Genomic DNA, 23,217 nt, shown 5'->3' with positions numbered 1-23,217 from the left:
ACAGATCACAAGTAGGCCGAGAGGCAGGCAGAGAGAGAGGGGGAAGCAGGCTCCCTGCTGAGCAGAGAGCCCGATGTGGGGCTCGATCCCAGAACCCCGGGATCATGACCTGAGCTGAAGGCAGAGGCTTTAACCCACTGAGCCACCCACGTGCCCCCAGACCAATATTTTCATAATGCAAAGAACTGCAAATAAAAATAAAGACGGCAGAGGCTTCTGGGCTGGGGCCGCAGGTGGTAGCAGGAGGGTAAGAGAGAGCAGGGGGGGTCGTGGCATTCCGTGGGTAAAGAGGCTAAGGACCATCGCCAGTAGAATGGGTAAAGGAAGCAGCAACTCTCACACGTGGGCTACCACACAGCAGTGAGCCATGTGGCTGAATCCCACAGATGAACCCCGAGCTCCAGACGCCAGACACAGGAATGAAGTTCACGACGCAGTGAAGTTTCAAACTCCGGCAAGACGAATGTTTGCCCATAGAAATCACAATAGTATCAGGGTGCCTGGGTGGCTCTGTTGGTTAAATAGCTGGCTCTTTTTTTTTGTTTGTTTTTTTTTGTTGTTGTTAAGAGATTTTATTTAGAGAGACCACGTGCACAAAGGGAGAAGCTGACTCTCCACCGAGCAGGGAGCCCGGTGGTGGGGCTTGATTCCAGACCATAACCTGAGCCAAGAGCAGATGATTAAACCACTGAGCCACCCAGGAGCCCCGCATCTAACTTTTGATTTTGACCCGGATCATGATCTCAGAGTCTACTTGGGATTCTCCCCATTCCCCCTCTCTGCTCTCCTCCCGCTCTCACACACAAATAAATACATAAATAAGATCTTTTTAAAAAAGTCACAATAGTATTTACCTAAGGAGGCTATTGACTGGGACGGCTATGAGAGAGTCTTCTGGAGTGTGGTGACATGGCGTACGTGTGTGAAATTGTATTGAGTAAGTCATGTGAAATCAGTGTCCCCGTATGCCGCCCACCTCAGTGTTTGGGTTTGGGTCCTGTTCAGCTCTCTTTCCTGGGGCATCTCCTCCCAGAAATAGGCTCAGGCCTGTCACCCCTGAAGGGGCTCTCTCACCTCTTGTTTTCCCCAGTCCTGGCCCACTTATCCCCGAGTTCCCCCGGCTCCTTTCCCGGCCTTGTGCCCAGGCCTGATCACTGTGCCTCTCCCCCCATAGCCAGAGGATCTGGAGGCCCCCAAGACTCACCACTTCAAGGTGAAGACCTTCAAGAAGGTGAAACCCTGTGGCATCTGCCGTCAGGTCATCACCCGCGAGGGTTGCACTTGCAAAGGTGAGCAGCTGGGCAGGCTACGGGGGACGGGAAGTGGGTCGTTGGGGGAATGAGGTGGCCTGGGACCTGGGCGGATGTCCTTGGGGTCCTGGCCAGGGGGGCGTGGGGGGTGGTTGCTGAGCATCTGAGCATCTGAGCACACCAGATGACGAGCTTGTGGGCGTTTGTGGTACGTGGCAGTGATGGGTGGCATGGAGATGGCATATGGCCTATGCGTGGATGCTGGGGCCTGTGGCAGGTATACGCCCAGTGGTGTGTGGTGTGTGGTTGGCACGTAGTGAGCGTGTGGACGGCGTGTGGAGGGGGTGTGAGTGGGGTGCGGCCAGCCTGTGGGTGTCGTGTAGCTGGCACGCACGTGGGGCGTGGGGATGTGTGGGTGTTGTGCGGCGAGCACGTGGATGACCCGTGGAGGTCCCGTGATTGGCACGGGGATGGGGTGTGTGGAAGGTGTGTGGGTGGCGTATGCCTGGCACTGGGAAGGGCACCAAATTTAGGGGTGAGTTTAAGAGTTTAAGAGGCCCCAGCTCAGACCGGGGTGGGGTTGGTGGCTGCTGGGCTTTTTCAGTCACTGTTCTCATGGGCTTCTGACCCAGCCTGGGGTCTGGCTGCCACTCTTGTCAGAGAAATCAGTGTCTTGCCCCAGATCGCACCGTAAAATCAGTGTAAAATCAATGGGAGGCCCCTGCGCCTGATCGCGGTGCCTGATGTCATCACTCATCCAGTTGCCCTGCCAGATGCCTTCCTCCCCTTCTCCATTGGCAGGGCCTCCCAATTTAGTTTGAGCTTCTCTGCTGCCAATTCCGGCTGTCACACCTCTCACCCGGAGGGCTGACTGCAGCCCCTTTGCCTCCTGACCCATCCTCTCCAACCCACCGCTCCTCACCCTCTCCCAGCCGGACTCTATGCAGACCTAGTTCTGTCTGTCCCCGGGTTCAGCCTTGGGAGCCTCCCCGGCCCCCAAGCCAGAGCCCTGTCCCCTTCCTTCACTGTGAGGCCCGCCGGCATCCACCCCTTGCCAGCTCTCTGACCCGTCTACTCCTGTCCCCCAAGTCCACACTCAGCCCAGCTGCACCCTGCTCGGCTCTTGCATAAACCAAGTGTGTCAAACATGCCGAAGGGGCCAATCTTGTTCTCGCCCTGGGCCTTGACTCGCGTGGCTCCACCTGGTCTTTCCCCTCCACGTCCTCCTCCCCACCCCCAAGTCTTAGTGGGGCTGGGAAGCAGAGTAATTATCAAAGCCTTTTGTATCACAGCGCTCACAAGGCTCTCCTGTGGTGCTCACAGCGTGGGGCAGGGGTGGTGCCTGTGTCACCCTCGATTTACAGAGGAAGAAGCTGGGGATCAGTCCCTAAGACTCTTGCCAAGGCACACAGCTGGCTGGGTCTGAGTGGGGCTGTCGGGGTGCGCTCCCTGGGGGTGGGAAGTCTTCCTAGACAAGGAGTTTCAGCGGCACAATGGAGTGGGGAGTGGGCGGATAGGAGCATGTGAGTGTGTGCGAATGTACATGTGCAGGACATTCTAGGCACGTCCCGCTCTCGGCAAAGGGTTAGAGGTTAATGGTCCTTCGCTGAAGAGCTGGGATACCCAGATGGGATTTAAGCGGCCAACAAGGCCTTCTGCAGTACCCAAATTCGCCGCATAGTGTCACCCTCCTCCCCAGAGGTCCCACTAGGACGGGTGGTGGGTCAGCGTGGGGAGGTGGGAGGAGTCAGGCCAGAATTGCTGGAGGCGGGGCTTTGCATTTTCCTAGCGTCACTGCCCCACGTGACCCCGCCCCCTGAACCTGCTGAAGTTCACCCCTGAGCGTCCCCCCCAGATCCTTCCTTCCTCCCCCAGCGTGCCTTCCCTTCACCCCAGCGACCGCTGGCACTTCTCTGATAGGAGGCAGCACAGGGGTGGGGAAGAAGGAAGTCCGGCACTCACTGTGACCTTGGGCACACATCTGTGGCTGAATTTTCTGTGATGGTCTGTGGTCCTGGGTTCCCCTGGGTCTGTGGTCTGTGGTCCTGGCTTGAGGGCCTGGGTTGAAGAGGGGATGTGACCCGTGGGACTGGAAGGCTCCCGAGGTGAGACGCGGGTTTTACCTGGTTGGGAGCCTGGCCCTGCTGGTGTGAACCAGAGTGGAGGGCAGATGGCCAGTGGGCTGCTGGGCTGGTTTGGCAGCTCTGAATGAGTTACTGAGAAGTGGAAAGCAAGCCAGGACTAAAGTCCAAAGGCACCACCAGGTGTCAGCACTGGGCCATGGAAGGGCTGGGGTCTGGGGCCCAGCAAGGGAGGATTGAAGACTCCCAGCTCTACAGGCTACGGTGTGGCTTTTCAGCAAGACCGTCAGTGTCACCTGGCCTGAGGTCAGTGTTGGGGTCCCTGAACTAACTGGTGGGCGACGCAGCAATGAGCCAACTCTCTGTGCTTTGAAACCAGGAGGTGGCACAAGCTGGATAGATGCTCTTATCCATCCATCCATCCATCCATCCATCCAGGGCCACAAGGTATGCATTGTTGCTCCCTGGTGAAGGGGGTGATTGTGGACTAAAATCCAGGTCATGTTTTGTTTGCCAAGCCCAGGGTTTGCTGTGCTCTGGTTCCTTTTCTGGGGCTTCAAGTCTGGGGTTACAGAACCCTCTGGATTCGTGGCTGGGGGTGATGAGGGGCAGAGTGTCTGGAACATCGAGGCTGTCAATTCAGTCTCCACGGGGCTTGTGGCACCGAGGGAAGTCCTGCAGGCAGGGGCAGTGAGGACAATTTCCTAGATCTAGAGAAACTGGGGCGCTTGTCTGCCTGAACTAAGGTGGCAGGACATTCGGGCGTAAGTGTGACTGATAAACAGGCCAAGAGGTCACTGTGAGACGGCTGCCAGTCTTCTCCTTCGCTGAGCCCGCTTCCTCCTGTGTGCTGTGGGGTTAATAATAAACCCTGTCCCGGGTCCCTGGGCAGGTGGTGACTGTGAGGAACACGGAGGTTCTGTGTGTGGCTGTAACACGAATGCTGGCGTTAGGGACTAAGTGTCCGTGTTGGGGGAGACGGACGGATGAGACAATGGCAGGAGAGGAGGCCCGGGCCTCTGTTAGGGGTTTGGGCTCTATTTGTGGCCCTGCCACTCACAGGCTGCGTGACCTCAGGTGAGTTATGTCACCGCTCAGGACTCCGTTTCCTCAGCTAGAGAGAGTGGGCTGGACAAGAATGGCACTGAGGGCCATATGGGGGAAGGGGAGATCTGGAAATCTCCCTGGTTGGAGTCTGTGAAGGCCTGCTAACTGTCCCAGTGGAGGTGGCCGCTTTACCTGCTGCAAACACACGTGTGTCCATCTGCTGATCGTGAACTGTGCACCCTCTGGGCCTGATGCGGAGCCAGGTACTGGAGCCAAGACCCAGCCCCTGACCTGAGAGGCAGACAGGCCACCCGACAATCACAGAAAATGGCAGCAAAACTGACAGAGAGGTGTGTGTGAAAGGTCCTCTCTGACTTAGCAGAGATTTTCCTACCAGGGTTCATTAGGTAAGGCAGATGTAGGCTGGGTCTTGACGGATGTGTAGGAGTTCCTCCGTTCAAACAACGGGTTTCTCACAGATGCTTGCGGCAGTGCTCTAGGGAGGCTACAGCCTTGCCAAAGGGCTCTGGCCTCCTGCTAGGCTGAAGCCCAAGGGAAGAGACCACAATGCCAGCTTAAGAGCCCAAGGGCTGCCATCTAGGCCTGGATTGGGGGGGGCAAAGCTTAGATTACTTCTCTTCTCAATGCCTCTGATTGACCTGGAAGATCGGGGAAGTCGTCTGCTGTTTCCCCCAAGGGGGATGCACTTGGGAAAGATAATTAGGCAAATTATTAGGCAATGGGACAAACCTACCCAGAAGCCCTTACCGGCTGGATGTGGGGAAACCTTGTTGCAGGGAGCTCTTTGTCCTCTTGTTACTTCACTGGGGACTCCAGCTTCTACCCTCTGCCTGAGAACCTCTTTGGAGGTCATTAGAGGCAGCCTGGTAAGGTGGGAAGACCCATGGGTTCTAGTCCTGGCTTGCCATGGCCCGGCTGTGTGAGCTTGGGTGAGAAACTTAACCTCTCTGGGCCTAGCTTTCCCATTTCTCTAAAGGACAGATTGGACTAGATCAGAGGCTCTAAACTCATCCAACAGACCTGTAAGGTTTTTCTGGAGACGATTTAGGGGTCTGAGAAGGTAGGAAATGGGGAAAACTAAGGGGGAAGGCTTGAAGGGCTGGGGTTCTGGAACTCCTGTACACTTTAATCAGAACAGCTCTGGTTTTAGAGGTTAGACATATTGGGAGGCAGAATGGATGGTGGTCTTGCGCTTAGCCCAAATGTCCTGGATTCGTATCCCAGCTCTGCCCCTTACCAGTAAGAACTCGAGCAGCCTGTGTCACCCGTATGAGCCTCAGTCACCTCTCCTTTCATTTTTTTTTTTAGATTTATTTATTTATTTATTTGCCAGAGAGAGAGATTACAAGTAGGCAGAGAGGCAGGCAGAGAGAGAGAGAGGAGGAAGCAGACTCCCCGCTGAGCAGAGAGCCCGATGCGGGACTCGATCCCAGGACCCTGAGATCATGACCTGAGCCGAAGGCAGCGGCTTAATCCACTGAGCCACCCAGGCGCCCTCACCTCTCCTTTCAAATGAGACACATAACACACCTCCCTCCTCAGGTTACTTCGGGAATTAAATGAGATAATATGTACACATAAAGAGCTCAGATCAAGCATTTAGTCAATGTTGACCAAGATCAACGAGGTTCCCCGTAATATTCCATCTGCATAAAAGTTTGAAAACTACTGGATGGGAACATCAAGGTTTCTTCTTGCTTGAACTTCAGAGCCACATGGCACCCACACCCCTGGCCATGCCCTGAGATACCTTGTATTACTTGGGGTACCCCAGAGAAACAGAACCAACAGGATGTATGGATGGATGGATAGATAGATAATCTATTTTAAGGAATTGGCTCATGCAATTATGGGGACTTGGCAAATCCAAAATCTGTGGTCAGGCTAGACACCCAGGGAAGAGTTGCACTTCAGATTCAAAACCAGTCAGCTGGCAGAGTCCCTTCTTGCTTGGGGAAATCAGTCTTTGTTTTATTCAGGCCTTCGACTAATTGGACGAGGCCCATCCACATCATGGAGGTTAATGTGCTTTACTCAACGTCTGCTGATTTAAATGTTAATCTTATCCATAAAAGCCCCTACCCAGAAACATCTAGGATCATGCTGAACAACTATCTCGGTATGATAGATAGCCTACCTGAGCTGACACATCATAGAAACCGTCACACACCTCCAGGCCAGGCTGTGGAGATAAGTGGGGCAGGGAAAGGCTGTGAGGCTGTGCATGCAGGTGGGTGGTTGGGCCAGTCTCTCTGCCAGCTGGAGAAAAGAGTTGAGGCCCACTGGGGGTGTGGGCAGTTCCTGCTGGGGTCAGGTGCACACCGAGGCTATGTGCTCATTTTCCGAGCTGAGGCTGGGAGGAAAAGGCCATTTAGATCCCAACAATGTTGGCTTCCTGTGTTCCCGGGAGGGCAGGAAGCCACCTCAGGACAGAGTCCCAGCAGCCCTGCGAGGCAGGAGCCGGCTCAGAATGGGGTTGGGGGGGGTGCGGTTTTCCATCCCAGCAGGTAACCTGTGGACCCCTCCACACTCTGAGGCTCTCAGCCCTGCCACTGGCTGGGCCCTGCTGGGCGGGGATGGGGGGGCATACCGACACCCATGGGCAGAGATGAGGCTCCTGGGGCTCTACCAAGCTTTGGTTTGACAGGATCCCTCCCCAGGGGGCTTCATCTTGTGGAGTCATTGGCTTATGAGGCCAGCCTTCTGCGGGAGCCAGGGGACCAAGGTTGGGTGGGTCCTGGGATGTGTGTCTGGGGAGGACTCAAGTGCGAAGCCCAGCAGGATGGGAAGGCGGCGTTTTCTTGCCCTAGTTTCCCCACAATGAGGAGGGGTACTTTGCAGAGTGGGCCTCCCTGTCCACCGCAGGCTCAGTGTTTCATAGAGTCTGGGATGAGTTCGGGGTCGGAACCCAGGCTTGCTCACGATTCCATTGTCGGAGGGAGGAAGAGACAAGTGGTGACTGGTGGAAAGACCAGTGGGTTGCCCCAGGCTCTCGCAGCGGGGAGATGGCTTGAGGATCCTCTGTTCTAGGGCTCAGCAGCTTGGGGACTTTCAGGGCTAATGTAGGCTAACTAACGAGTGTGAGTCAGCAGGGTGTGGTGGGGACCAGAGAGTGGGAGGTACTTGCTTCGGGTCACACAGCTGTAAGATGGTCCTCAGGATTAGAACCCGGTGTCCTGATTAGGAGACAGGGGCTCTCCAATGCTGATACCAGCTACAACCTTCCACAGAGCATCCTCGGGGCCAGCCACACACACGAAGTCCGTCAATTCTCACAACATCCCTGGGAAAGATGCTCCTATTGCCCCCATTTTACAGATAAGGAGAACATAGAGATTCAGAGTGGCTTACTGGTCCCAGGTCACAGAGCATGACCAACATCTGGGCTGAGAGCCAGTCTCCATGCAGCCAGATAGGAAAGCGGGTACATGGAGAGCTGGACCAGGCTGGATCATGGGTGGTGTGTGTCCTGAGACACTCAGAAAGCACTGGCCATGGTCCACACTGGCCCTCTCCCAGCAGGGGCTGGAGCGGAAAAGTGGGGCTCATTCACCCTCTCCTGTGGCTCTTCCATTGCCCCAGAACATCAGCATCGGTCCCAGTGGTTTAGGCTGGGAAGAATTCTTCCAGTTTTTAAATTTACATCACATTTGTTGAGCCCCATCTGTATGTCAGACCTTGTGCCAGGAGGAGGGGCAGGACACAAAACTGCCAGGTTGAACAGGACCTCACTGGGAGCAGAGAGGAGGGAGGGATCATCTTTGAGTGCCTGATTATTCAGGGAGGGACATTTTTGAAACGGGTCTTGGAGGATGTATATGAGTTCCCCATTTCAGACATACTAGATTCAGTGTCCTTTGGGGGAGTTCAGGATGGCAGATCTCTTTTTGGGCAGTGGCTGGAAGAGGCGGCAAGGGCGTTATAAGTGTGCTGAGGGGCTGGACAAGACCGTTCTAAGCAGGAGTGCAATGTGGTCAGTTTGCACTTGAGAATGGCCTGTGGCTCTGTGGATTAAAGGGGGCGGGGAAGGCTGGAGGAGAGACAGGACCCAGGGAAGATTAATTGGTCTGAACTGGCAGGAGGTAGGGAGATTGGACAGTCTCTTTGGAGTTACTTTCTGGGATATGATGACTAATTCTTGGTAGGGGGAAGGGAAGGGAAGAAAGAATTTCAGAGATGAACATGCCTGTTCCTGGTGTGCAAGGAAGGACTGGGGAGATGCCTTCTGGCCTCAGTGTCCAGTATCAGCCTTTAGCCTCTTGCTTTCTGAGGGGTCCTGGGCTCTGGTCTTTGTGTTGGTTATCTGGAGCCACACAACAAATTTGTCCCCAAACTTAGCAATTTGCCACAGATATGAAATTATGATCTCATATGGTTTCTGAAGGTCAGGGTTTCATGTGTGGCTTCATGGGTTGGTCTGGACCTCTCGCAAATGTAGTCAGGATGTCAGCTGGGGTCATAGTCATCGGAGGGCCTGACGGGGACCGGAGGGTCTGCTTGCAAGGTGGTTTGGTCATGCGCCTGCCGAGTTGGCACTGACTGGTGGTGGGGGACCCGAGCTGTTCATCATGTGGGCCTCTCTATAGCATCGCTTGGGGGTCCTCACACATCCTGGGTGGTACCTGGCTTCCCCCAGAGACAGTGATTGGAGACACCAGGGCTGAAGCCACCATGCCTTTGATGACAGAGCCGCAGGAGTCACATGCCAGTGTTTCTACAATATTCAGCGGGGTACATAAGCCAGCGCTGTTCACTGTGGGAGAGGATGACAGGAAGGCGTGCCTCCAGGAGGCAGAAAACACTGGCTGCCGCAGTTTCCCTTCCCGGAGCACATTTGAATGTGCCATGGATCTGGAAAGTGGGAAGCCAGCAGAAAGTGGCATGCCCAAATTCCATGTGACAGCAGGGGAACTGCCAGTTAGAGTAGGAAATACTGCCCCCTGGGGGAGACCGGAGAAGGGTGGCCAGACTAGGGGGCACCATTCCTGGAGGGCGCTTAGTCCAAGAGGGCCTCTCTGGGGGTGGGCATGGGTGCTCCTAAGGTGTACAAATCCACCGGCAGAGCTGCTGGGAACCTGCCACTTGAGTGGAGTTTGAGGAGCTTTTGTGTTCCGGGCTGGGGCCTGGGGAAGGTCTTCCTTTGCTCCCCACTGGAGAGCTCTCAAGGGCACCCTCTGCATTCCAGCACTCACGGAGCCCTCGGCTCACTGTACTGCAGTTGCCCAATGATCTCTCCATCTGCCCTCCACCCAAGGGCATTTGTTGAGTGTCTGCCCACTGTGCAACAGGCGGGGCTGCCCCGGACGGTCAAGCAGGCTGTTCACTGCCAAGGGCACCTACCCGAGAGAGCGCTGGAAGCAGCCACGCTTTGCTCTCCAGACCATGCACCCAGGTACAGAGTTGGGTCTGCCTGGAGAAAGGGCACCTTCTTGCCATTTCCACAAAGATGCTGCATTCAGCTGTGCATCCCAGGGGCTGGATCAGAAAGTGTTCTAGCTACTGGGGATTTGGTGTGAATGAGACAGGCATGCTCCCTGCCCTCATAGGTCTAGTGTAGGGAGGCAGACTTATTCATAAGCGAGCAGTAGTTACCCATGTTGACTTCAGACTGTGAACTGTATTAAGAAGGAAATTATCAGGGTCTTGCCGAGAAAGAATATTGGAGGTGCCTAATGTCATTTGGTGGTTAGGAAAAGGCTCTTGGAGGAGATGGATGGCTTTCAGTGGATTCTAGAAGGAGAAGAAGGATTTGGCTTGGTGAGCAATGGACAGACAGCTGGGGTGAAAAAGAATGGTCCAGGCAGCCAGAACAGCAAGTGCAAAGGCCCTGAGGTAGGAAAGGGTTTGGCGCATTCTATCAACTGTCAGATACTTGAAGTTGGAGTCCCAGAGGTCATTGTGCTATTGGTATCTTGACTGGGGTCAGTAGGCCCAGAGTGGACACTTAGGAAATGCTTTTGTGATGGATCATGAAATGTTGGGGGCAGGCAGGGTATGGCTCAAGGGAAAGCCGAGAGTGGGGTGGGAATGATTAAATGGGGGAACACATAAACTCCAGGGGAGATCTTCAGTCAGGTCCAACTCCTTAATCATTTATTAAGCTTCTACTGTGTACCAGGTATTGTGTAGTGAGAGAAAGAGAGAGAGACAGGTCCTTCCTCTGAAGGAGCCCACAGTTATAGGGACCAAGGCGGTGGGGGAAATGTGCTCTGTGTGGTGATAGCTGTGAGGAGGTAGGGAACAGAGGAGGGGCCCAGGACTTATTCCAGGAGGGTTGGGATTTGATCAGCAGAGGAAGGGGAAAGGTCCTTCAGTTTGGAGGTAGTGGCCCAGTGGGGCGCCTGCCTGGTTGGAAGGGCCAGCCCAAGCCACATGGCCTGAGGCTTTCTCAATTCCACATTCCAAGGCCAGGAGAGAAGGCATGGGGGTGGGGCTGGGGTGTCTGGAGGGGAATTGCCATCCTGGGGTAGTAGGGGTGGGGTGGGGTAAGGCAAGAGAGAAGCAGAAAGGCTAGACAGATGGGCATGATTTGATTTGGGTGGCCAGGGGTGGGTATGTCCTGGTGTGGTCAGGGGTGCAGAAGTTCCCGAGCTGGCCTGGGTGGCTGGTGGGGTTTGGAAAGGCTTGCTCAGCAACAGCTGAGTCACAGGCCTGAGTTGGGGCCAGGACTAGGTTCTGGGAGAACAAGGTCCCAGGCAGGGCCAGTGGCCAAGGTCACATCCTAGACTTCCACTCCTACAGACCAATTAGAAGCCTTAGTATGGACAGCCCTCTTTTGGCAGCTCTGGGCCTTCATCTATGCCTCAGTCTCCCCCTTTTGCATTCTGCTGAGAATCAGGTTGGCTCAAAGCCAGAGAGGGGTTGGACGAACTGTAGATCCAAGAGGCCATGGCAGCGGGCTGTGGCCCAGGGCTGTGCTTGCCAAAGATTTGGGGTTGGGGCTGCTCTCCCCAGCCTCCCTGACTCCTACCCCCCCCCCCCCGCCCCATCTCAGCAGCTAACAAGGTCAAGTCAGTGCAGAAGCTCAGCTCAGGAGACCCCTCACCCCATCAGTGAGACCTGGTGGGAGGGGAACCACCAAACCCCAGGGAGGGCCCTGGGGGTGGGGCAGGCAGGGCTGGGACATTCCAGACTGAGGGAACCCCATAGGAAATTTGATTCCAGCTTCTGGTGGTGGGAGGGCAGAGTTAAGTCTGCTGTGTGTGTGTGTGTTTGTGTGTGTGTGTTTCAAATGATGCACAAGGAGTTTGTGAGCCTGCGTAAGGCTCATCTATACGTGTGTCCATGTCCAATGCCTGTGTCGCGCTGTATGCTGGGGGTGTCCTGTGAAAGTGTGTGTGCTGGTGCCCCTGAGTCAGAGGTTTCCCTGGGGCATGAGTATGAGTGCGAGTGTGTGTGAGGCTATGTGTGTATATATATGTGTATGTGTAGATGTCTGGCCGGGTGCAGGGGGTAGTGGTTATTGGTGAGTGTGAGTGTGCATGTGTGTGTGCACCCAGGTTCTCCTGGACCGTAAATTGGGTGTGTGCGTCTCTCTCTGGGGGAGAGTCAACGATCCGGGTTCCTGGGCTGCCGGCTGCCTGCCTGCCTGGTGTGTATGTAATGGGAGAACCCCCACCCCACCGCAAGCCCTATTCCTTGGCGCGGCTGCCACTGGGCCTGGGTCCCCGCCCCCCCTGCCCCGGCCACAGGCCCAGGGGGGGGGGGGGTCCCCCCCCCCGCCCCTCCCCCTGCCCCTCCCACCTCCCCGCCCCCGCCCCCCCCGGGGGCTCTGGCAATGGGGGCTCGGCGCCTCCGCGGCCCGCGGGTCCGCAGTCCCGGGCGTTCCCGCCCCGCAGGCTCCGGGGAGCTGCGGCAGTCGCCCCCCTCCGCCCCCTCCTCCCTCCGTTCCTCCTTCCCTCCTTCCCTCCTTCCCTCCCGAGAGCGGAGTGCGGGCGGGGGTGGGAGGAGATTTCGCCCGAGTTTCCATTTCATACCTCGCGGCTAAACTTTCTTTCTGTGTCTCGCCCTCTCGCAGTCTGCAGCTTCTCCTGTCATCGGAAATGCCAGGCCAAGGTAAGCGGCCGCGGGCCGGCAGGCTCGGCCGGGGGGGCTCGGGGACGGGACTGGCTCGGGTCCGGGACGGGAGCAGGGGGAGCCGGCGGGCCGGGGGCGGTGCCCGGGTCGTCCCCCTGCCCTGCTCTTTGTTTATGCAAAGCTTCGGGCCGGGAGCAGGCTCGGGTCAAGGTGAAGGCGAGGCCCAGGGTGGGGGGCCGCCGTGCGGGGTCTGAGCAGCTCCTGAAGGTGCCTGGCAGGGACCAAGCTCCAAGGGAGGGGACTTGAAAGTATTTCCCTTAGTTGGGGGAGGGGGCGCTGGTTCAGGGAATGAAGGAGGAGGGGGATGCATTTCATTTATCCCCTGGGCGGCACAGAGCCCTGGTTGGCCCAATTCAGGCAGTCTGGAAAAACTTGGGATGGAGGCCACAGCCAAAGGAGGCCAGTGGCGGGAAAACAGGATAGGTGGGGAAGTGGGGATGAGGTCGGAGGTCAGGCTTTCCCCGGGCACAGAACCTCTCGCAAGATCATCTCACTCTTATTATTGGCCAGGTGGCACTTTGGTCCTCAGTTTCCCCATTGGTGTTTCAAGGCTGGCCTAGGTGAGAGAAGGAAACTGAGGCAAGAAGGCTAGAGGGTTGGCCTGGCTGGCTTGGAGCCCTGCTGCATCCTCTCAGGCCTGGACAGAGGGGTGATGGGTCAGGAGCAGGCTTCTTAGAGTGCTGCGTTGTGATGGCTTATCTGGGAGGGCGGCTGTTCTGTCACATGGGCCAGCTTTCTGGAGGTGGAAATGCCGGGCCTTACCTGTCCATCTGCGCCGCCCGCCATGATGGCTCATCTTCCCCTGCCCTTGCAGTCCACCTTTGCTGTTCACCCCAGATCTTTCTGGAAGGAGTTCAGTGAATGGAAGGAGGAGGGAGGAAGTTTCAAAAGCATGCAGGGGGCAGTGGAGACTCAGTATCTGGTTCATCTCATCCTTTGCTTCTTTATTTGCCGAATGACCTTAGGCCAGTCATGCAACCTCTGTGAGCCTGTTTCATCCTCGAGGGGACAGGAATAAGAAGAGGTTATTATGAGGATGAAATGGGATAATGGGTGTGAAAGTGCCCAGGACAGTGCCTGACGTAAGGTAGGTGCTCCAGAATGGAGTAACTGGTCATTATCATCAACCGGTCACTCCAAGCGCCAAGGATTATTTTAGAGAAGGGTGCTCATGGAGCGGACAGATCTGCGAGGTAATCCATTTCCTCCCTGGAGACCTTGCTCAAGCAAAATCCTTGGTTTTGCTGGGGCCGTCTCCCCATCGGTAAACTCCAGGTAGGAGTGCCCTCCTAGCAGAAGTGCAAAGGGCCTGGCTCACAATGGGCACACCAGGAGAGCTGCCCCTCCCATCGCCTTCTGCTTTTCTGGTTCTCGCAGCCTTGTCTCCCGTGGTGGGGGCGGGCAGTGAGTTTCTGCTTCTCCCTCCATCTGCCTCCCTGTTCTGTTCATCCAGAGCAGAGCTTCTCCACCCTTTAACCCCAGAGGCTGCGCCTTCTCGCTCCTCCCCTGTCTACTCCCTTTCTCTCTTCCCTTCTGCACCTGCTTCTCTTAATAACAATGAATGTTTGTACAGCGCTTTGGGCTTTAGAAGGCACTTCAGTGCATTATCTGACTTTATTCTTTTAATCCATCATGGCGTAAAACAGGCTAAAAGATCCCATTGTTTTATGAATAAGGAAACTGAGGCACCCAAAGGTGAATGACTTTCCCAAGGTCTCCTGGTGTAACTCCTCACCATCTTTGTCCCTGGGCCTTGGTGCTTCCTTCTAAAGATCCCATCTTGCTGATGTTCCTTAATCTTTCTCTGCCCCTCCCCCTTGGCTTTCTGTCTCTTGCCGCAGCAGATGCCTTTAGACAGGATGAGGGAATGAACACACTGGCAGTGAAGGGTCTGAGTCTGGCTGAATGGAGGCTGAGATGCCAGAGGGGTGCCAGAAATGATTTCTGGGGGCATAACCTGCCTGGCAATTCTTGGAAATGCTGGGGACTCAGAATCTCCCAGGCTGTTGGTTGTAGCAAAATTCTGCTCTGCCTAGCCCTGGAGGACAGCCCAGAGGGTAGAGGTGGACTGGCAGGGCATGGCCAGACAGACAGAAAGAGCCTTTTAGAGGATTTTCCTCTATAGGAAATGGGATGCACTGGTGGCGTGCACTCCACCCAGCTGGCAAGTCTTTCCCCTAAAACCACAGATCTTACTACTGCCCTGCCTTTTCCTCCTGCTGGGAAGGGCGGTGGGAGCCCCAGCGCACACAGCAGAGCTCTGTCCTCTGGATTTTATAACCAGATCAACTTGGAGGTCATCTCATCTATCCCCTTACCTCTAGACAGGGCTCATTACACAAATGCTTGCTGAGCTCTTTCCAAGGGCCAGGCAGTGTTCTGGGTATATAAGACAGATAAGGCATTTGCCCTCATGGGATTGACATTCTCCTGGGGGAGACAGACAATAAGTATGATAAACATGCTATGAAGGAAATGAACTAAAGCAGTGTGTTAGAGAGTGATTAGGCTAACGAGACCCAGGAAGACTTTTCAGAGGAAGGATCACATGAGGTGAGACTCAAATGTTGATGTTCCTTGGTGACCTGGAAGTTGGAAGAGCAAGTGCAAAGGCCCCGAGGTGAGATGAGCTTATCAAATGCTTGAAAGAAGGTCACCTTACTGGAGAATAGTGTGCCCTGGAGCATTTGGAGCACATAGGACATGATCGGATCTCTGTTTTGAGAAGGCTGCTCTGGACTTGAGCAGGCACAGGGTAGGCTAGGGAGATGGGCCAGCAGGTTGCTGACATAGTCCAGGTCGGGGAGGCTGGTGGCTTAGTCCATGGTGCTTGTCGGAAAGGCAGTGAAAAGGGGCCAGATCTGGGATACATTCTGAGGTAGAGCCCAGAACTTGGCTGATGAATGAGATGTTGGGTGTGTGAGAGAGAATGGGTCCAGGGATGACTCCCAGGTTTTTGGCTAGAGTCACTGGGTGCACGTGGTTCCATTTACCGAGATAGATGGAGTGTGTGAGAAATTTCTAGGGAAGAAGGTGCCAAGTTTTCTGCTTTGCTTGATTTCTTATTTCACAGCTCTTTTCCCACATGCTGGGGATTTCTTGCATATGTGTGTTCTCTCCTGTCCTCTCAAACTCAGCCTGCACTGGTCACCCCTCTGGAGAGTGGGTAGTTCTGGATGCCTTAACATGCCACCTTCCGGACTGTTCTTGCAACATGAACCACGATCTGATCTGAGAGGGGCTGTATTATTTACACAGCAATAGGATGTAACAATCTCCCCCCAAAGTTAGTAGTGGAAAGCAGCCACAAGCATTTAGTATCCCATGCAGTTTCCATGGGTGAGAAATTTGGGAGTGACTTGGCTGGCTGGTTCTGGCTGGGGATGTCTCGTGGGGCGACAGTCAAGACGTCAGCTGGGACTGTGGTCATCTGAAGGCCTGACTGGTGCTGGAGGAGCTGCTTCCAAGTGGTTCATTCATGTGGCTATCAAGTTGACGTGGACTGTTAGCAGGAGGTCCTAGTTTCTTGCCCCATGGCGCTCTCCATGGGGCTGCTTGAGTGTCCTTACAACATGGTGGCTGGCTTCCTTAAAGTGGGTGGTTCAAGAGAGAGCAATGTGCTGGCCACAATGTCTTTTTGTCCTCTCCTTGGAAGACAAATACAGTTATGTTTACAGAATCCTGTTTGTTGTCTAGGTCATCGTCATTGACTATGGGAGGGACCTATGTAAAGACATGATTACTTGGAGGCAGGAATCAATGGAGGGGCCACCTTGGAGGCCGACTTCACGGATGCTCAGAGAGAGGGCCAGGTTGACCTGGCTCCTGGGAGGGTGGTCCTTGGCAGTGTTGGGAAGGGCAGAGAGGTAGGAATCAAACCTGTCCCTCTACCCCTGCTGCCTTCCAGCTCTGTGACCTGTGTTGTAGAGAAACAAATGCACACCAGCACACAGTAGGTGCCTTTCTCCTTTCTTGAACCACAGGTGAAGACTGGAAGGGATCTCAGGTATTCAGTGCCCAGTTCTTGCCACTGGGACCTGCTTGAGAGAAATGCTCCCTGCTACTGAGCAGGGGCCCCTGAGTAGATATGAAGTACTTGTTTAATTGCGCAAAGGAGGGCTGAGAGCTAGCCTGTACCCTCAGCTTCCAGAATAGTCCCTGACTCATAGTAGGGGTCCGATGAAGGAGTAAAGGAGTGGAATAAAGGAATGTTGAGGAACAAGAGGTTCCTATTTAGAGAGAGGCAGAGGAGTGGGGATGAGGGAGGGCTTGAGAGCGGGAGAGAAGGAGCAGCAAAATCATTTCGTAATATCCTTCCAAATAGCCCTCTGACCTTCTGACGGAGATTCACGTTCCATATACGTTTAGTCATTTACATTTTCTAGCGGGAGTATAACTCACGTACCGTCAAGTACACACGTCAGTAAGTTGGTACCTGTATATGAACTAGATCAGTATCTAGAACATTTCCAGCTCCCGGAAGTGCCCTTTTGCACCCCTCCAAGACAGTATCCCCTAAAGGAAATTTCTAGTTTTACTTCTGCCATCGCAGATTAGTTTTGCCTCTTTTTGAACTTCTTATAAATTGAATCATACAGTACATTTACTCTTTTTTTAAAAAAATGATTTATTTGTTTTAGAGAGAGAGAAAGAGCATGGAGGGGGGAGGGGCTGAAGGAAAGGGAGAGGGAGTCTTAAGCAGACTCCATGTTGAGTGTAGAGCCTGACATGGGGCTCGATCCCACGACCCTGAGATCATGAGCTGGGCTGAAACTAAGCATCAGATGCTCAACCGACGGCGCCACCGACGGGGCTATTTTGAACAGACGTGACTAGGAACTTTTAATCATCTCTGTCGACACAGAAATTTGTAATACACAAACATCTTCATTCACTTTCTCGGTTCTGTGAGGTGGGCTGGGCTCATGGCAGCCCCATTTTATAGATCCAAGACTGGGGCCTGGAGAGGGTAGCCGACTTGGCTAAGGGCCAGAGGCTTTCTATGCGATTCTGGCACTGCCCTAATCCATGGGTGGGGAGCAAGTGAGAAGGGAAGAGAGTGAAACAGACAGAGAGAGGGCTGGTTTGGGCACTGGAGAGTCACCCCAGTGGATGGAAATGCCACCCTCCAGTTCCCGACTGCGAATCCCTTGAAGGAGGCAGATCCGAGCCTCCTTAGTCCCCATCCGTCTGTCTCATGGGGTCTTTATCTGTCCCCAGTTGCTTCGCTCCTGTTGAGGGTTAAAATGGATGGTCCAGGATTTGTCTTCCACGTTTATTCCAGCATACGCACAGTGTGTATATATACACGGCAGATTTTCGTCCGTTTTGTGTTTCTTCTCGCTCCCCTGCTCTAGGATTCCACAACCTCCAGGTGCATTTTATCAAACTAGCTAACTCTCATCTGTTTACCTATTATTTTAAAGGGAACTTGTAAATGTAGAGTTGTCTTAGATTTACGGAAAAGTTGCAAAGATGATCTGAGGGGTACCCACGTAGCCCACACCGTTTCCCTAAGCCCTAATATGTTTTTGAGAAATGTTTTTCTTGCTCTTGATTTGCCCTTGTTTAAAATTTTCATCCCAGATGAAAAATGTTGCTCCGTCCAGCAGAATGCTCATTCCAGGTCAGATGTGAATGAAAGGAAGGTACCAGGTGACTGCTGGGCAGGCAAACTGTCCCCGCCTCGCCTCCAGGCGGCTTCTACTCACCTCCTGTTTCTCTTTCTCTTTCTCCTTCCCGCTTCCCAGACCCTGGCTCTTCCCTGTCCCAAGCACCAGCAATGACTTGGTCTCCTCTCCTGTACCAGAGTGTTTAAATCTCATCCTTGAAGCTTGAAAGGAAAGGAAATCCTATAATGAATTCCCGCCTTTCAGTCTTACGACACACCACCTTTCCGGCTCTCTCATAAACACACCTGCTTATGTTTCCTTCGTGGTTGTGCTGGAGGCTTGGGGTACTCTCCTGCTCTGGGTTATAGCTGGACTGGGGGAGGCTCACAGCCCCAGGACCCATCCGTTGTTCTTTAGCCTTGAAGGCAGAGTATTGCGTTTAAATCCTGAGTGCATCCCTAATTGGTTGTGTGACCTTGGGCAAGTTCCTTAACCTCTCTGTGCTCCAGTTCCCTCCTAGGACGGGGATGAGAGTAGGACCTATCTCGTAGGGCTCTCGGGAGCACTGAGAGTGATGACCCAACTATATGCCACGTTCTAGATCAAGTGGTGAAAAAGTTGCCAATATTTATTATTTTGTATTCTTCCTGCCTTCTAACTCCTGGAAGGTGGGGAAAATCTGAGTGACCAACACAGGGCAAAGTGTGGACTTGACAAGATACTGGCTTATGTGTTTCTTCTTTTCTGTCCATTATCAAGAAGGCACGAGGAAATGGTGCAGGCAAATATGATGTGTCTTTTGCTTGTTTGCTTGCCCCAGGGCTCCTGAGATTATAGCAGTGGTCCCAAAGACTTTATCTATATAGGAGAGTCACCTAGGGCGGTAAGAGTCGAATTTAGTTACTTTGGGGCAAGATCAGGCTTTGGGAATTTTTAAAGTGGCAACCAGCACTGGGAATGTAAAATGGTACGACCATTCCAGAAAGCAGTTTGACCATTCCTTATGAAGTTACACACACACTTGCTGCCTGACCCAGCAAAGCCATTCAGAGGTATTTACCAGAGAGAAATGGAAACATGCCCACAAAATACATGAATATTCATAGCAGCTTTATGCACAATAACCCCAAACTGGAAAAAAACAAATATTCAACAACAAATGAGTGGAGAAACATGTGATATTGTGGGCTAGTGGAAAATGACCAAGCGACGAAAAGCAGTGAACAGTTGTTGCACATGGCGTTGTGAGTGAAAGTTGATGATACTGCTGAGGGAAGGAAGCCAGACACAGAAGCGCATGCTAGGTGATTCCATTTTTCTGAAGTTCTTGAAAGTCGGAAGCCATGATGGCAAAAAAGTTGATTAGTAGTTTTCTGGAACTGGGGGTGGTGGGAAGCTTGCCAGAGCGTGTGTGGGAAATTTTTTGGGTGATAGAAATGTTCTTTATCTTGATGGTGGTGATAGTTATGCAGATGTATACATCTGTCCAACTCCTTGGACTATATCCTTAAAAGGGTTGCATTTATTGTATTTTTTCTCTCTTGATAAAGTTGATTTAATGAAAACCTTGCCAGGTAAGTCCCCTTGGAAGCCAAATTTGAGAACCACTGGTCTACAGTTTCCGAAGACCCGTCTCCATCATTTCTCTCTTGGTCTGGCACTGACCATCCGTGTCAGAATCTTTTCGTCCCCTTGAAAAGAAACCTGTACTTGATAGCTATTGCTACTCAGTCCTTCCATTCTTTCCCCCCACCTCTGCCCCAGTTCTGGGCAACCAGTGATTTACTTTCCGTGCCAACATATTTCCCTGTTCTAGAGATTTCATATGAATAGAATAATAGAAATGTATGGCTTTTGTGATTGGCTTCTTTCGCTTAGCGTAATGTTTTAAAGACACATCCTTTTCGTAGCTGAATAATATTCTATCACGAGAGTCTACCACATTTTGTTTACCCATGCATCAATGGGTGTACATTTGGGTTGTTTCCATCTTCTATTATCATGAATAACGCTGTCATGAATATTCATGTCCAAGTCTTTCTGTGACTGTATATTTTCATTTCTCCTGGATGCCTCGAAAAACACAGGTATGAACTGCACAGGTCCACTTTATACACAGATTTTTATAGGATGGTAAATGTATTTTCTCTTCCTTATGAGGTTTTTGTTAACATTTTCTTTCCTCTAGCTTACTTTATTGTAAGACTATAGTATGGAATATATGTGTCAATTTCAATGAAAAAATGTGTTAACTGACTTGATGTTATTGGTGAGGTTTCTCAGTCAACAGTAGGTTATTAGTAGTTAAGTTTTGGGGGAGTCAAAAGTTAAATGGGGATTTTCACTGCTCAGTCTGTTGGTGCCCCTAACCCCCTTGTTCAAGGGCCAGTTCTATGTGCCTAGGAGTGGAATTGCAGGGTTGTAGGGTAATTCTGCTTAACTTTTGGAGGAACTGCTAGATTGTTTTTGGAAGTAGCTTCTATTAGTTTTCTACGTCTGCTGTAACAAAGTATTACAAACTCGTGACTTTAAACAACAGGAATTTATGGTCTTACATTTCTGGGGGCTGGAAGTCCAAAATCAAGGTGTTGGCAGGGCCATGCTCCTCTAATAGGTGTAGAGGAGATCCTTTCTTGCCTCTCCCTAGTGCCTGAGGGTTTGCTGGCAATCAGTGGTACTTCTGTCTTCTCATCTCGTCTCCAGTAACCAGGCATGTTGGATTAGGGCTCACAACAAGAAGCTCACTCTAACTTGATTATCTCTGTAAAGAACCTACTTCTGCATAAGGTCATGCTCTCAGATGCTGGGGATTGGGACCTCAACATATCTTTTTAGAGGGACACAGTCCAGCCCATGACATAGCTGCACCATCTTACATCCTCACCAGCAATGGGGGAAGGTTATCATTTCTCCCCTTCCTCATCGCAGCTTATCTGACTTTTTGATTCTAGCCATCCTAGTGGATAGGAAGTGACCTTTCATCGTGGTTTTGCTTTGATTTCCCTGATGACTAGTGATGCTGAGCATCTTCTCATGCGTTTATTAGTCATTAGTGTATCTTTGGAGAAATGTCTATTCAGATTCTTTGCCCATTAAAAAATTGGGTTGTCTCTATTATTGAGTTGTAAGTTTTGTTTTTATGTTCATGATACAGGTCCCTTATCAGATTTGATTTGAGGTATTTTTTTCCTATTCTGTGGGTTGTTCCTTTCACTTTGTAGCACAAAAGTGCAAAATTTTGATACAGTGTGTTTATATATATATATATATATATATATATATATATATATATGCAAATATATATAATCTTCATGACCTTGGATTTGGCAATGAATTCTTAGGTATGACACCAAAAGCAAAAGTCATTTTATATATATAAAATTCATTGCCAAATCCAAGGTCATGGAGATTTGACCCTAAGTTTTCATCGAAAAGTTTAATAGTGTTGGCTCTTGCAGTTAGGTCTTTCATCCATTGTGAGTTATTTTTTAAAAATATTTTATTTATTTATTAGAGAGAGAGAGATCATGGGTGAGTGCATGAGCTAAAAGTTGTGTGGGGGTAGACAGGGGTGGTGAGGGAGATGGAGAAGCAGGCTCCTTGCTGCTCAGGGAGCCAGATGTGAGGCTTGATCCTAGGACTCTGAGATCATGACACGAGCCAAAGGCAGACACTTAACCCACTGAGCCACCCAGACACCCCGAGTTAATTTTTATATAGGGTATGAGGTAAGCGCCCAACTGCATTCCTTTGTATGTGGCTAACCAGTCGTCCCAAAACCATTTGTTGAAAAGGCTGTTCTTTCCCCACTGAATGATCTTGGCAACCCTGTCAAAAAATCAATTGACTTTGGGTGTGTGGGTTTATTTCTGGATTTGATTCTATTTCATTGATACATATGGCTATCCTTATGCTAGTAGCACACTATTCTGATTACTGTTGCTTTGTAGTAAGTATTAAAATTGGGAAGTGTGAGTCTTCTTTTTGAAGATTGCTTGGGCTGTTCTGGGTCCCTGAGTTTTAGGATCAGCCTATCAATTTCTGCAAAGCAACCTGCTGGGATTCTAATAGGGATTGCATTGAATTTAATCTATCCATCCGGGGAGTATTACTATTTTAACGCTATTGAGTCTTCCGAGCCAGGAGCGTGGGATGTCTTTCCATTTATTTAGAACTTCTTTAATTTCTTTCAACACGGTTTTGTAGTTTTCAGAGTATGTTTTGTAAAATGTATTCCCAAGTATTTTATTCTTTTCAATGGAAGAAATGGAATTTCTTTAAAGGGAATTGTTTTCTTAATTTCATTTTCAGATGGCTGTATAGAAATACATGCATAGTGTGTAGAAATACAGATTTTTGAACATTGGAGATTTATCCTGCAACCTGATGAATTCATTAGTTCTAATAATTTTTATTTTTTATTTTATTTATTTATTTTTATTAACATATGATGCATTAACTGAGGGTTGCTGGGGGGAGAGGGCTAGGGAAAGGGTGGTTGGGTTATGGACATTGGGGAAGGTATGTGCTATGGTGAGCGCTGTGAAGTGTGTAAACCTGGTGATTCACAGACCTGTACCCCTGGGGCTAATAATACATTATATGTTAGTAAAACAATAAGAAAAATATGATGCATTATTTGCTTCGGGGGAGTTCTAATAGTTTTTAAGTGAATTATTTAGGATTTTCAATATATTAGGTCATGTAATCTGTGGATAGAGGTGGTTTCACTCCTTCCTTTCCATCCTGGATTATTTTTTTTTTTTAAAGATTTTATTTATTTATTTGACAGACAGATATCACAAGTAGGCAGAGAGGCAGGCAGAGAGAGAGGAGGAAACAGGCTCCCCGCTGAGCAGAGAGCCCAATGTGGGGCTCGATCCCAGGACCCTGGGACCATGACCTGAGCCAAAGGCAGAGGCTTTAACCCACTGAGCCACCCAGGTGCCCCTATCCTGGATGTTTTTGATTTCTTATACCCTTCATCCCCCCAGTTTGCTGGCTAGAACCTCCCATACCGTGTTGATCAGAAGTAGCAAGAGCAGAAATCTTAATCTCATTCTTGGCTTTATTCACCGTTAAGCATGATGTTGGCTGTGTTTTTTTTTTTTTTTTTTTTTTTTTTTTTTT

General features: G+C 51.5%; 1 protein-coding gene across 3 annotated transcripts in view; it reads left to right on the top strand.

The window, feature by feature from the left end:
* Positions 1–1,174: 1,174 nt before the first annotated feature.
* TNS1 (tensin 1) overlaps positions 1,175–23,217 on the top strand; it is a 180,067-nt gene continuing 158,024 nt past the window's right edge. For all 3 annotated transcript variants that reach the window (XM_059393448.1, XM_059393451.1, XM_059393447.1), the window contains exons 1-2: positions 1,175–1,289; positions 12,417–12,454. The gene's annotated coding sequence lies outside the window, so the exon portion shown is untranslated. The remainder of the gene's footprint in view (positions 1,290–12,416; positions 12,455–23,217) is intronic.

The sequence above is a fragment of the Mustela nigripes genome, chromosome 3 (genome assembly GCF_022355385.1).
Source record: "Mustela nigripes isolate SB6536 chromosome 3, MUSNIG.SB6536, whole genome shotgun sequence".
NCBI classification, from domain to species: Eukaryota; Metazoa; Chordata; class Mammalia; order Carnivora; family Mustelidae; genus Mustela; species Mustela nigripes.
This window is presented reverse-complemented; position numbering and strand designations above follow the sequence as displayed.